Here is a 12,984-nt window from a genome sequence, read left to right on the forward strand (position 1 = left end):
TAAAAACATGAATAGAAATAAAAAGTGGCTCCAACTTTCTTTTCGGGCATTAAATGTTCGCCTTTCCCTCAAATGTAAATGGGAAGGCGAAGAAAAAGAAAAAAAAAGGTGCTCTCCTAAAATCCTCCCTGTATAACCGAGGGTGAAAGCTGTTTTGTCCCTTTGGAAGAGATTCATTTCCACATGAAAAGAGAAGTTCTGTCCAATCCCTTTATACATGTCCGTTTAGTTTGCCCAACACAATGCCAGACTAACAAAAGGCAATAGCCTTTACAGTGTGAATACAATGCGCTGCACATATGCCGAGCGTGCATCTATTGTCGCTGGTGCTTTTTAACAGACATCAAACAAGACGAGAGACAGCGTCGAGCGCATCAGACTCGCTGTCTGACCCCTGGGGGACAAATTCCTGCAGGCACAGGAAGAGTAAGGATGTGTATGCATAATTTGTCAATGTTGCTTTTTTTAAAAATAAAAAAAAGTATATATATATAATGTCCACAGGTCTCTGTGTCCCCGCGGCGTGGCCCATCTGTTTTTCTCTGCTGATACTGAACACGTGTAAAACATATAGCTGAGGAGAGATACGGGCTTTTCTTCTTTAATGTATGCTATGCTCTTGGGCTTCAGCGGTGAAGTTTCTGGTTCATGTTTCTTGTGTTCATGTGTTCAGCCACACTAGGAGGCAATAGGCTGCATTGGATTTAGTGACTGTTCCTGACTTCAATCTATACCCGAAAGTCAAAAAACACAAAATAAGTAGACGCCGCGCTACAGGATGCAGGAATCAAGCGCTGCATGTTCATACCGATAAAACGGTATTCTGTTTGGAAACTTTATCATCAATCTATAACGTGTCTGTGGGCCATTTCTTTGATACAAAGTGTCTTTTTTTTTTGGGAGGAGGAGGGAAGAGGGGGGTTTGAATCCTTAAATCTCCATCTCACTCAAATGCTGGTTTCGAATTCCTTTAATGTTCTTTTCATCGTTCAAAACACACCGTTGTTTACCGTTGCGCGCGGCCATCACACCGGGCGCCGGGCTTTGAGTCTTGCATGTTGAAAGTGACTGGCCTCCAATAGAGGGCACAGTTGACTGCGTGGACACGCTCACAGCGTGACTGAGAGAAACCAAAGCATTGCCGAAGGTCTGAGAGAAAAAGAACATTTGTATCAAGGATGCAAAGACGATGAGTTTGTCGCGGGCATATTTTTTTCCTCTTCCTTTTTCTTCTAAACAGAATAGGCTATTTTCTTCGGTTCAAGGAAGTGAAGGACCGTTAATCCATCAAAAAACCCTCTGGTGTACCGAATGTTAAAGAACCTTCATTTGGATAAAATGTGTGAATATGTTGCTTAGTAACTAACTTCCACTTACAGTGTCTCTGAAAAGCCCCCAAGAATATTACAGAGGAGGGGAGAAAAAAAGTAGTTTGATTTGAAGTATAGAGAAAAGAGGGAGGAGTATTGGCTTCAGCAGCCTTTACACAAATTCTCCTCCTTTTTTATGTCCTCTCTCTCTTTCCCCTCATTTTTTTTTTTTTTTTTTTTTGCACGTCCTTGACTAAAGATTGAATGACAGAGTTGTAGATATATTGTTGGGCAGTTTCCTTTCATGTAGATAATGCCATTTGATGGAGGTTGAAGTTTTTGATGTGCACCGAGTATAATAGGAGAGCCGGGCACCGAAGGCCAGGGCCGATTCTGCTTGGAGAGAAGCTGTCCTCAGTGATAACTTCATCACGGCATGTGGTCGGGCGTGGGCTAAATTCAGGGAGGGGATTAAAAAAAAAAGAAAAAGTGCCCAGTCAGAGCTGCTGCAGTTGGCCCCCCTATTGAGCTGTGAGGCCTGCAGACCATAGCTTGAAGGTCTGTGATCTACCATGGGTATTGTTAGTCTTTCTCTCTTCTCTCTCCCTCAGAAGCCAAAACGACTGCCTCAAAATGCCTTTCTAGTGGGATTAGTGGACTGTTGCTTTTGTAATTAATGAAACTCTGCTTTCCGCTGTCGATCCTCTAAATGCATGCCATTGAAGCCTTATGAGAGATAGGGTCTCCTATGTTTGCTTCAATCACAAAGCTAATGTGGTTCTGGTTAGAGACCGGAGACGTAAAATGGCCGCGAGGCAAGTGTACTTATCTCTCTAACTGGAACGTTTTCACACCCACAAAACACAGAATAATTCAAACTCCGTATGTGAAATCAACCTATCGCCACCCCTCCAGGCGCGCCGTTGCATGTTAATGTGAACGTCATAGGGACAAAATCTGAAAATGATATGCATCAGAATAACATTTCTTAAGGGTTCGGGTTGATGGAAGTCAAACGGAGCGTATTTAATGCCCAACGCTGCTGCAACGGATCAATTCCACTACAGATGGTGGATGGAGACAAACAATATGAATCAAGCTTTACTCGACAGCGAGCCGAGAATGCAACATTTTAATTTGAACAAGTCGTTTAGGCCTTCTTGTTTATCTAACAGTTTAATTAACAGCTCGGATAAACCTCAGCTGCTAGTCTTCTGTGAGAAATAACACATTTATTTACATCAGCCCCCCCCTTTTCTCCCTCTCCCTCCCTCTCTCCTTCCTTTTGTCAGACTGAAGGTGAGAAACTGGAGGTTTGAGCGTTAGCCAATTATTAGGCAGAGTGTGGCCATAGGTAAGCTTAATGAGCAGCTTCCTGGTACAGAAGAGAGGAGGGCAGAGCAGGTATGGGTAGAGAAGGCTGTAGCTCGGAGTAAAAACACCTCTGTTTCATATTGAATGCAAGAAGATGTCCTTTCAGCCTGTGATTGACTGCAAACTTGATTTGGTGTGCGTCACCAAACCGATGGAGTCATAAATTGGTCCTTCTATAAAAGTGTTTTTCTCGTCAAATAGTGGAACTACTTTTTTTTTTTTCAGACGTGCAGGTGTTTGCGTGTTGCCCACCGACGGACGGGAGGTCATAATTGACCCCCCCCCCCCCCCCCCCCACCGCCCTCCCTCCTCACACACACACACACACACACCTACTCTCATGTTAACGGCCTGCACCTCCACACCGGCGCTGACAGGCAGACCAGAGGCGGCGCTGAAGAAAGCGACGGGATGCGCAGTTTATCAGCTGAGAAGTGCATATCGGGCAAAAGAGCAGCTGAGCGGCTGGTGAGCCTCCGTTTCCTTTCCGAGTGAGTTTTCTTTAAAAAAAAAAAAAAAAGAATTCATAATTAAAAAAAAGAAGACATCCTGCACCGCTGCTGGGCGACAGGAAACTGTTACCTCCTGGAGAGAGAGAGAGAGAGTGAGAGAGAGAGAGAGCGGGAGAGAGAGAGAAAAAAAAAACAACGACATTGTTGGAAGTATTGGCTGAGCTGAACGGTCTCCGAGCGGAGAGGCACGTTTCCCGCGGAGAGCTGGCAGCCGAAGCTCTCCTTCTTCCCCTCCGCTGCTCCTGACGCCGCGCGACGCAGCGCGCGACACCCCGCCGCACGGCTTCTGCTGCTGGCTCGCGCGGTCCGCATCGACGTGTAAACCGGAGCCGAGGATGGTTCTTACCGCTGCGGGAATTTGAAGGAGGAAGAAGAAGAAGAAGAAGAAGAAGAAGGAGGAGGAGGAGGAAGAATCTTCCCCAACCGTATATATAGTGCCGAATTACACGCGGAAGGAAAGCACCGCGACGTACTCCGCTTGCCCCGCAAGTTTGGACTAAAGCGCGCCGCTGGAAGTTTATGTGCCGCCGCCGCCTCCTCGGACGCTCCATGCAGGTCGGTGTGCTTTTTTAGTGTTTTATTTATTTGATGCTCTTTGCTCTGAATCGCATGTCACGTGATTTAATTGAAACTACGTGAATCCACGGTTCACTGAAGGTGTCTTAATTCGCTCTGCACGCTCTGTTGCAATAATACCCCGCGTCCCCTTTAGCAAGACGTGGAAGCAGAAAGCTGCCGGGCTCCAATCCCCCTGGTTCCCCATCAGTACCTTGATGCAATGAATTAGACCCTACTTTTACCCGCACCCTCGTGGATTTTAAACCAAAAAAAATGCCGCTTTAATGAGTGCAGGTGTTGAGCAAGATGTATGCGTCTCCGAACCGGTCCAATTTGGGCAAAAAATACATCATAACCTAAAGTTCAACAGTCGGAAAGATGCAGTTGGTAAAAGTCACCCACTGCGCTTTGGAGAGCGTCATTTGTTTTAATGGTGTGCTTCCGAGGGTTTTGCAGGTCTTGGGTCTTTTTTAAATGTCATGTTAAAAATGGCACACGGGAGGGAGTGAATATTGTGTTGCTGCAGGTTGCACTCAAGTCGATATCTTTTTCTCCCATCAGAACACAATCTTCCTCCCAGTCTCCATCACCCCCCCCCCCCCCCCCCAGGTGTCCTGCTCCAGACCTCTGACCGGGAGCTGACACCGTTGGGGGAGAAGGGGGAGGAGGTGGGGGGTCTGCTCCAAAATGTGACTCCTCATGAAATGCTATATTTATATATAAAATAATAACTAAACAAACCTGAAAGCCTCTCCGGGGTGTAAATCACCTGCAGAGACCTCGCTCAATCCACCAATCATTTAAGTGTCAAAGTGCTTACACACACACACACACACACACACGCGCTAAACTGTACCCACTCTGTGGTGTCGGCCTCAGGTGCAGAGGAGGTGGAGAAAATTTCATCAGAGCCTTTGAACACATTTTGAAAGAGGCCTGCAGGAAGGTTGTGTTTGCCACGGGGACCCGGAGCCTCTCGGGTGAGACGTGCACCTGCAGAAGCCCCAACTTTCGGGTTATACTCTCTGCATTGGGAGACAGGTGGGGAGAGGGGGCGGGGGTCTGTTGCCTGTGACAACCAACGTTCAATGTGTCGTTTGATTTTGTGTTTCAGTCCTAGTAGGATTTAAAAGGGTCTCGCTGTGGACGTGCCGTCAATGAAACCAAGCCGTTTCGCCGGGTTCGCACCCTCCCTCTTTTCCGAGCACGGTAGAGAAAGAAGCTTTGATCCGCTTTTCACCGTGCCACGGATCATGCTACACGCGATCCCGCGAAAAAACGCCCGCACGGCCGAGTGCCACGCGATACCTCAGAAGCACGAGTGCATCTGAGTTGATCTGTCCTGCTGAATTGATTCATGGCCGGGGTCCTGAGTGCTGTTGAGGAACTGCAGCGGTTTTGAGGCCAATCACAACACGCGTGCTGCCATCACCTCTGACAAAATGGCGCTTGGGATTCGTTAGAGGGAAAGCGGGCAAGTGCTATTGTGTAAAATTTGTTTTGAAGTGATCGATGCTCCCCTAATCTTTATCCTTCGGCTGTGTCGAGGGGCCACGTAAGAGCTAAAAAAGCGTCTCCAAACCAGGGTCCGCTCCCCGTGCCGGCCGGTAAAGGCATTACTGGGCGCTCATCGGGTGATATTAAACATGTAGTTTGGGAGTAGTGCTTCAGAGCGTGGGTACAGCTTCATCTTTGCTCCTTCTTTTTTCCTTTCCAAGGCACGGATAATCATTTAAAGTGACTTCGCTGAATCAGACATCGCAATCTATGCCACCGATGTTCTGGAGACCGTCACAGAGCCCTAATAAATGCACAGCGTCGCGTTTACACTTTTCCGAAGCACACCTGGAGTGAGGCGATTGTACTCTTGCGAGCACGAGGCTCTCGTCTCATTTTGCACATCCCCACAGTGGAAAAGGCCGTAATAACTCGGCTGGAGTTGTGCACGGACACACTGGGCCGTGATGCCGCTAATCCCTCTGATCAAAGCAGGTGACGACCATTTCTGACGCGGTCGAGACTCAGCCGGAGATTCTCGAGCTTGTTTGGAGCTTAGCAAAAAAAAAAATGACTTCAGGAATATTATTGGAAGATCTGTGTGCCACAACACTGTCACTCCATGTCCCTGTCCTTAAGTAATTTCTCCTTTCATTATTCCTGGGGAGAATTTAATATCCCGTGTGATGAGAACTGCCTCCTTTAGGGATAATGCCGGCTTGAATACTGGCTCCAAACAGTTTTATAGATCGTTTGGGGCCAATCAAGACGACTTCTCTGCCTCTGTAAAAAAAAAATCCCCTCATATCTGAGGGGATGGAGAGGGGGGGAGTCCATGCACAGATTTGCCCCTATAATATCTCACCTTATTACTTGTTGACGCCGACACGGGCTCAGAGGATGACCTTATGAATTATACCATTGGATATGGCGACCACCGTGGCCGAGTCGCCTGTTTCAACACATCAGAGCAAACACGTGAAGGTTAATGCAGCCTGACAAACTACCCACAGTTCCCTGGGCTCGACGGATGGGTTCCATGTCAAATTTACTTTACATAATTGCTGCCCTCTAATCTGTTACTATTAGCACACGGTCCTGCCTGGCTATATTGTCTGCTGCACTCTATTTCACCTGTTTTCTCTCTCTGTGCATTTTCCCTTCGCTCCCGTGAGACGAGCCGGACACCGTGATGGATCGCTGGCGTGAAAGTAAAGCGTGCCACGATGCGTTTAGGGTCGTGAAGTTGGTGGTTTTACTCGGAAAGAAACGCACACTTCAGGATGGCGAGACCTTCGTTGGCGGACAGGCTCGCATATTTGCTATTAATGACCTTAAGTCAGGGGATTATTTGGCTTTGTCGCCGTGATGTGACACTTGCGGCAAAGTTTTTACTGCATGTTGCCAAATTATCGCTGAAAGTCACCCTTGGGATTTGGGAGAAGGGGCATTGCATGCTCTTGAAATGTGCTTAGAGTAGGGATATTTGGTGACAGCGCTTGATGCATTACCACTGTGGTCCTTAACTACGTTGTACATTGCTGAACGGGAGAATAAGAGGAAAAAAGACATGGTGGACACCAACGGTTTTTGTTGCCTGACGCTGTCTCTGAAGTCAGGATTGCGCTTTGAAATCTCTTTGTACAACAGATTTGTATTCTTTCGCCCAATTCATATTCAATTAAAAAGTATGGATGCCGAAAAGAGCTTTACTCACAGCTAAGAATATAAATAAGCTTTTCGATTAACTTAAAGATGGATTTACATAGTATTTTCCAACCTGAATATTTGCCCATAGTTTAGTGTGATACCTGCCATCGCATTTTGATTGGAAAGGAGAAAGCAGCGTCCCCGAGGGAACAACTGCTGTACCCGCCTCATGGCTATTGTCGACTCTCTGCATGGGCTAATGTGTTGTGCATAACACACACTGATTCCCGCTTCTCACTGTGCGCATGTGTGCGATGGCGTTGGCGTTCTGCGCCGTAGAATTCGACGTGCAAAAACAGCCTCGCCATTCATGGCGGGGGGGCCTTTGTTTAGCTGCGTACGGGCTCCTCGTTTGAGGAAAGCGAAGGGTCCAAGCATGACGGCTCTTGGTTTTCTGCTTTTGAACATTTACTGCTGTTCTCCGGCCAAAGTCGGCCCCGAGATTAAAGCCACCTGCGATTAGCCACAGGATGCCGTCCTGCTGGTCCAGCTCTGGGAGCAGCTCCGCTTCACACTGTTGTGACCTACAGATTAGCATTCATGGCCCAGCATGCTCTGGTTGGACTTTCTGGGTCAAGACCAAGTGGCAAGATTGAGGAGCGGGCCCTGACATTGTAACAGTACAACGCTCCCCGTGTGCGCCGGGCTGAGCCTGGCGGGGAGAAGCCAAACAGAAATGTGCTTAGTTCAGTCATAGGGAGAACAAAATCGAAATGCATTGTGCTCTCTGCTTGCGAAAATTGCCCTGAGTGAATACCTGCGCCGTTTATAGATTCCGCGTTTGTGAAACACAGCCATTATATTCAAAGTCGGGAAATGTTACATATTTCAAGCAAATTACAAAGCAAAGACCTCCTGTCACTAACTACAACGTGCAAACAGATTTGCTCAATAAGCCATCATTACGTACCATCCAGCTCACATTAGCACGAGTAGTTTTAGTCTTTTCCAAGTTAAAAACATGCCTTTTCTGCCCTTTATGGGGCCTTAACCTGCCAGGATTCTTAAGGGGCGGATTTTTTTTTGTTGCACTTTTTCGATCATTGCACAAAGCAATATGAGCCCCGGAGGAGGTTTCCCAGAACAGCCTCAACCCGACAAGGGCTTCAGGTCGAGTCTTTTGTGGCCCCTGGACAGCCCAGTGGGGAGTTGGGCGTCAGCTCCGCTCGTCAATGGAGCCGCTTGACGGCCTCAACAATTCTGTTGACGCGACCTCTGTAGCGCTGAAAGCCGCAGGTCCGGCCGGGTGACGAGGACCGATGATGTGGAAGGACGCGGGGAGCCGCTCGGGCGACGTGTTCTGTCTTTTTACTGTCAGCAGGGTGAGGAGGAAGAAAATATTGAATATCAGACCATTGAAGAGTGTAAAACTGGCGCCTCGGAGGCAGTGTAATGGTATACAGGTCAGCAATCTTTGACTTCCTATGGAGAGCGGTGTGCATCCAGAAGTTGGTCTCAGCCAATCGCCACAGGGCAGACTCTCCTAGTCTCACCCCTGGAAGTAGCGAAACCAGTGCGCTGTTGGTGAATTTTCAGATTGATGTTTCTTTAATAAGGCTTGCAGTCTCTCAGTATTCTGATAGTGTGCCATCATGACCTACATAGCATTAAAATGCTGACAACAAGAGAATAAAACCCTCCAGTTTCTTTACATATAGTGTTTTTGTATGTGACAAAAAAAGAGAAAAAGCACTCAATGTATTATTCTCTGTAAAGTGCAAAAATTGAACTCATTGTATGGATGAAATTTGTATTTCTTCTGATTGCATATCATTGAAGGGAGTATGTTCGATTCCCACCGTCCCAGTGAAGTAGATGTGCAACAGCAGCAGCCGGTTCAAGTCCTCTATTTGGTCCGATTTAATATTTCCCAGCAGCCACTGCAGCACCAGGGTGTTGCATTCCCATTGCAGTATTGAAGCTCTCCCTCACACTCTTCAGTTGTCTGCCTCTTTCTTTTTTTTTTTTTTTTGAGCATCGCTGTGTATTCTCCATCTCCCTCTGCACATGCAAAAATAGGGAGGGCCAGTTTGTTGTACAATCACGTGAGATGCATTTGAATGACACCCGATGTCAGCACTTTTGAATATCTCCCTGCGTTGGAATTTCTTTATCTGGTATCCAGGTTTGTATGCTCCCAGCATTTCAAATATAGCTTGAGTAATGATTTCCAGCCGGCGCCCGAGTGCTGTGTTGACGGGCGACAGTAGTGCTACAATAACAGATTACATCGTCAAGCGAGGCCCGTGTTTGATTGAGACCGAGTAATTAGCAGGGCGCCATCGCCGATCTCAATAAATAAGACACCTGCACTGATTATTCTTCATTCCTTCGTTTACCCGATATGATGCCAGTTTCATTCGTTCAATCGCCCTCCCCGGCGTCGCGATTTCGCCCGCAATTTAATTTATTTCCACGTCTGTAAACGGCCACAGGTCCGCGGAGTTTATTTTTATTTCCTGCACGCCGTGGAGTCAATTCATTATGAGCGAGCGTTAGACGGCAATTGTTGACGTCGTCTTGGCGAGATCCTCAATTAAGCGAATGTACATGAACATCATTACTTCCTCGGCTTCCACCCGTGTGAAAATGAAGCTACAGTGGTACCAATTTGAGAGAACGGCACACTGTGGCCCATTGAATTAAGAGCGTCTGGTGTAATTGGCTGTGTGATGTGGAAGGGAGCACCTATTTCGATAAGAGCTGGTTTCAGCAGTAGTAGTCTTGGATACAGATGGATGCTGGAGCTGGCATGTACGCATGCACTGAATAACCTGCTATTACCACTTGAGATGGAGGGAGAGACACTGCAGAAGCAAAAGAAACCCCCCTCCCTGTTTTTCTTTTTTTTTTTATATTCCAATTGTCCACGCCTAGCAATTACATTTTAAAAAAAAAAGAATTTGGCTGTGCTTGCTGTTTTCCCACTAAAGATTCAATGAATATATAACTCTTACTGTCACTGGTGAAGGGTTATTTGGAGGATTTGTAAACATCCATGCTCAGCTTATTATGTTGCATCCTGGCGCCGGCAGACAGCATTTTTTTTCATTTTAATTATTTAATTCACACACAACAAAAAAAGCAAACAATAAAATGGTTAGGATTAGACGCTGACCGCTGTGATTTACCAGTGACAGACGAGAGACGGAGAACAAACTGAGTTCAGCTAAAAGCTTTTTTTTGCTGGTTTGTTTCTTCTCATCGTCGCAGTAGCTTTTGTTTGTCTTCTAAATGTGCCGAAACTACGAGGGATGACGCTTCAGGCGCCATGTGCATGGAATAATCTGAAGTGGCTGTATCAGAGATTTGCATCACTTTACCCCACTTGTGAATATTCTGCATCATACACTGAGACAAGAGATTTAGGATGGAGCAGGATTTCATCATCCATCTTCAGAGTCTCACTGAGTGTGGTAAGCTCATCCGTCACCAAGTTTGCTAAGGATATCGCTGCCACTGGAATTTAATTGCCAGTAAATGCTGTCATGATATCGCTCGCTATATTTCCCTCTCTTCTTCTCGTTGTCTCTTTACCTGACAGTCAGATTTAACAATTAAAGAAATCCCAAAGTACAGTAATCCACAAAAATAAAGAAAGATTCCATAGACGTCATAAGACAGTTCAACTCAATTAAACAACACGGAAGCAGTATTTAATCAGATCCCCCCTCAAAACTCAGATTGACGGCCTCGCCTCTGATTGTCGTGTATTTTTAGGTAATAGTTCCACACTTCATGTTGCAGCGAGGGATTAAGGCACTGAGCCTCGATAAATAACGAACACAATCTGGTTCAGATGGCATCCAGAATTCACAGAGTCTGGGCAACGTGCTGCAGACAAACACTTCTGTGTCTCCAAAAATCACTGGTGTCGGGGGGAAACAGGCAGCATCTGATGGAACACTGCCCCGGTTCTCCCTTCTCCCCTTCTCCGAGTGCCGGGAGGCACAAAAAAAAAAGCAAAAAAAAAAAAAAAGCAGGAGAACTGAAGAGAGAGAGAGAGAGAGAGAGAGAGAGAGAGAGAGAGAGAGAGAGAGAGAGAGAGAGAGAGAGAGAGAGAGAGAGAGAGAGAGAGAGAGAGAGAGAGAGAGAGAGAGAGAGAGAGAGAGAGAGAGAGAGAGAGAGAGAGAGAGAGAGAGAGAGAGAGAGAGAGAGAGAGAGAGAGAGAGAGAGAGAGAGAGAGAGAGAGAGAGAGAGAGAGAGAGAGAGAGAGAGAGAGAGAGGAGCGTCGAGGAGGACGGGGAGAGAGAAACTCGACGAGATGAATTATGCAAAGCTGTCAGAGGCGGCTATTGTTGGAGGTGCTGGCTGTGTTAAAGGGAGGCAGCCCTGATCTTCACCAGCTCCATCAACCACTCTCACCACTCCCCATGGCGGAGCGCCGTCTGATCTGTGCTCCGGCAAATGGCCAGCAACAAGAGGAGGAGGAGGAGGAGTGGAACGGGCCAGGCCACTCGGTGACAGGTGGATTGTCTTGGAGGGACACGACGGCCGCGACACTAGTGCTCTTTATTACCGTTATTTACAGAGGTCACCGACAGGGAGATATGAGCTGATTTGTGCGGCGGCCCCGCGGAAATATAATTACCGAACAAAAGCCGAGTGAAGAGTTGCCGCTTCAGCATTCTGGTCGGTGGCGTGGCGACTCCTGCTTTGCAAACTGCTTTGTGTGCTGAAGTCAGGAGTGTGTGCCAACTCACTTAAAGCCGTGTGTGTTTGTTTATTAAGTCAATTTTGCACAGAACTCTTTATCAGCCGCGAGATATCTTGGAAACAACTCGCAGAGTAATTATTATTCCCACTTCTTCTTTACGATATCAGATAAATGTAAAAGTTAAAAAATAAAGAATAACAGAAGTCTAATTTCCGGCAGTCCATTGTGATGTCCTCCCCAAAAAAAAATCAGATGTCTCCATTTTAATGATAAATAAAATTGCAGTTTGAATCGGCGAATGTTTGCTCAATATATTGCATTAAAAGCTTTGAAAAAGTATTTTCTCAATTGGATTCTTTCTATGAGTAATGATTTCCTCTAACAACGCACTATTCAACAGCTAGAACAGGTTTGTTTACACTTGAGGGACATATTTATTTGATTCCTCTGCACGCTTCAACCTGGTTTGAAGCGAGAAACCTCTAAAAGAAGGAAGGATCTTTATGTAACATTGGTACCAAGCCGGTGGTGCTCTACATGTATCTGATTGGAAGAGAGCGTCTTTATTACTAAGCATCAAACTAAATGATATATAATATAAATAATATTCAGGAGGCCGATTGTTAGCCAGCTCTCGTGATGGTGTTTCCTGTTTGTGTCAGAAGGTGGCGCTGATCGCCAAATTGGACCTGCCCCTTTTAAATCTGGCCCTTCATGTCGGGTCACAGTGACGTAAAGACCCTTCCTTTGTTTAAATAGTCATTGGTTTGAAATGGGCTCGATTCAACGGACAAAAAACTAAGAAATATGACGTCATCACCAATTTAGGATGTAGCATCCTTTAATCTGATTCTGATGTTTTTGAGAGTTTAACGCTTATTGAAATGAATCCTAACCGGAAGGTACTTAAAACATGTAGTACTTTACAGATTACTGCTTAACCTGTTATAATAGCACATAATTTATCACATTTTTTATTATTTCATCAAACTATAGTAACTTGTTACTTTTGGTTCCTTTTTTTTCTTTTTCTTTTTTGGTTAATTAATGTTTTAAACATGGGCAATTAAGATGAACTTAAACCAGGAAGTGTAAACCTCACAGCAGCACTCGACACTGATTATTGTCAAACTTTAATTACATAATTTATGTATGTGTGTGTATGTATGTATGTATGTATGTATATGTATATGTATGTATATATATATATATATATATATATATATATATATATATATATATATATATATTAATGGAAATTATATATTTTGATGAAATCCCTTTGTAATCACCCACATTACATGTAACACCAACCTTGTCTAAAGAAATACTTTTTGTTTGATGTACTTTTTGTTTGTTTGTTGAT

The sequence above is a fragment of the Clinocottus analis genome, unplaced genomic scaffold (genome assembly GCF_023055335.1).
Source record: "Clinocottus analis isolate CAN_PGR_092001 unplaced genomic scaffold, fCliAna1.0.p SCAF_10, whole genome shotgun sequence".
In the NCBI taxonomy this organism is placed as follows: Eukaryota; Metazoa; Chordata; class Actinopteri; order Perciformes; family Cottidae; genus Clinocottus; species Clinocottus analis.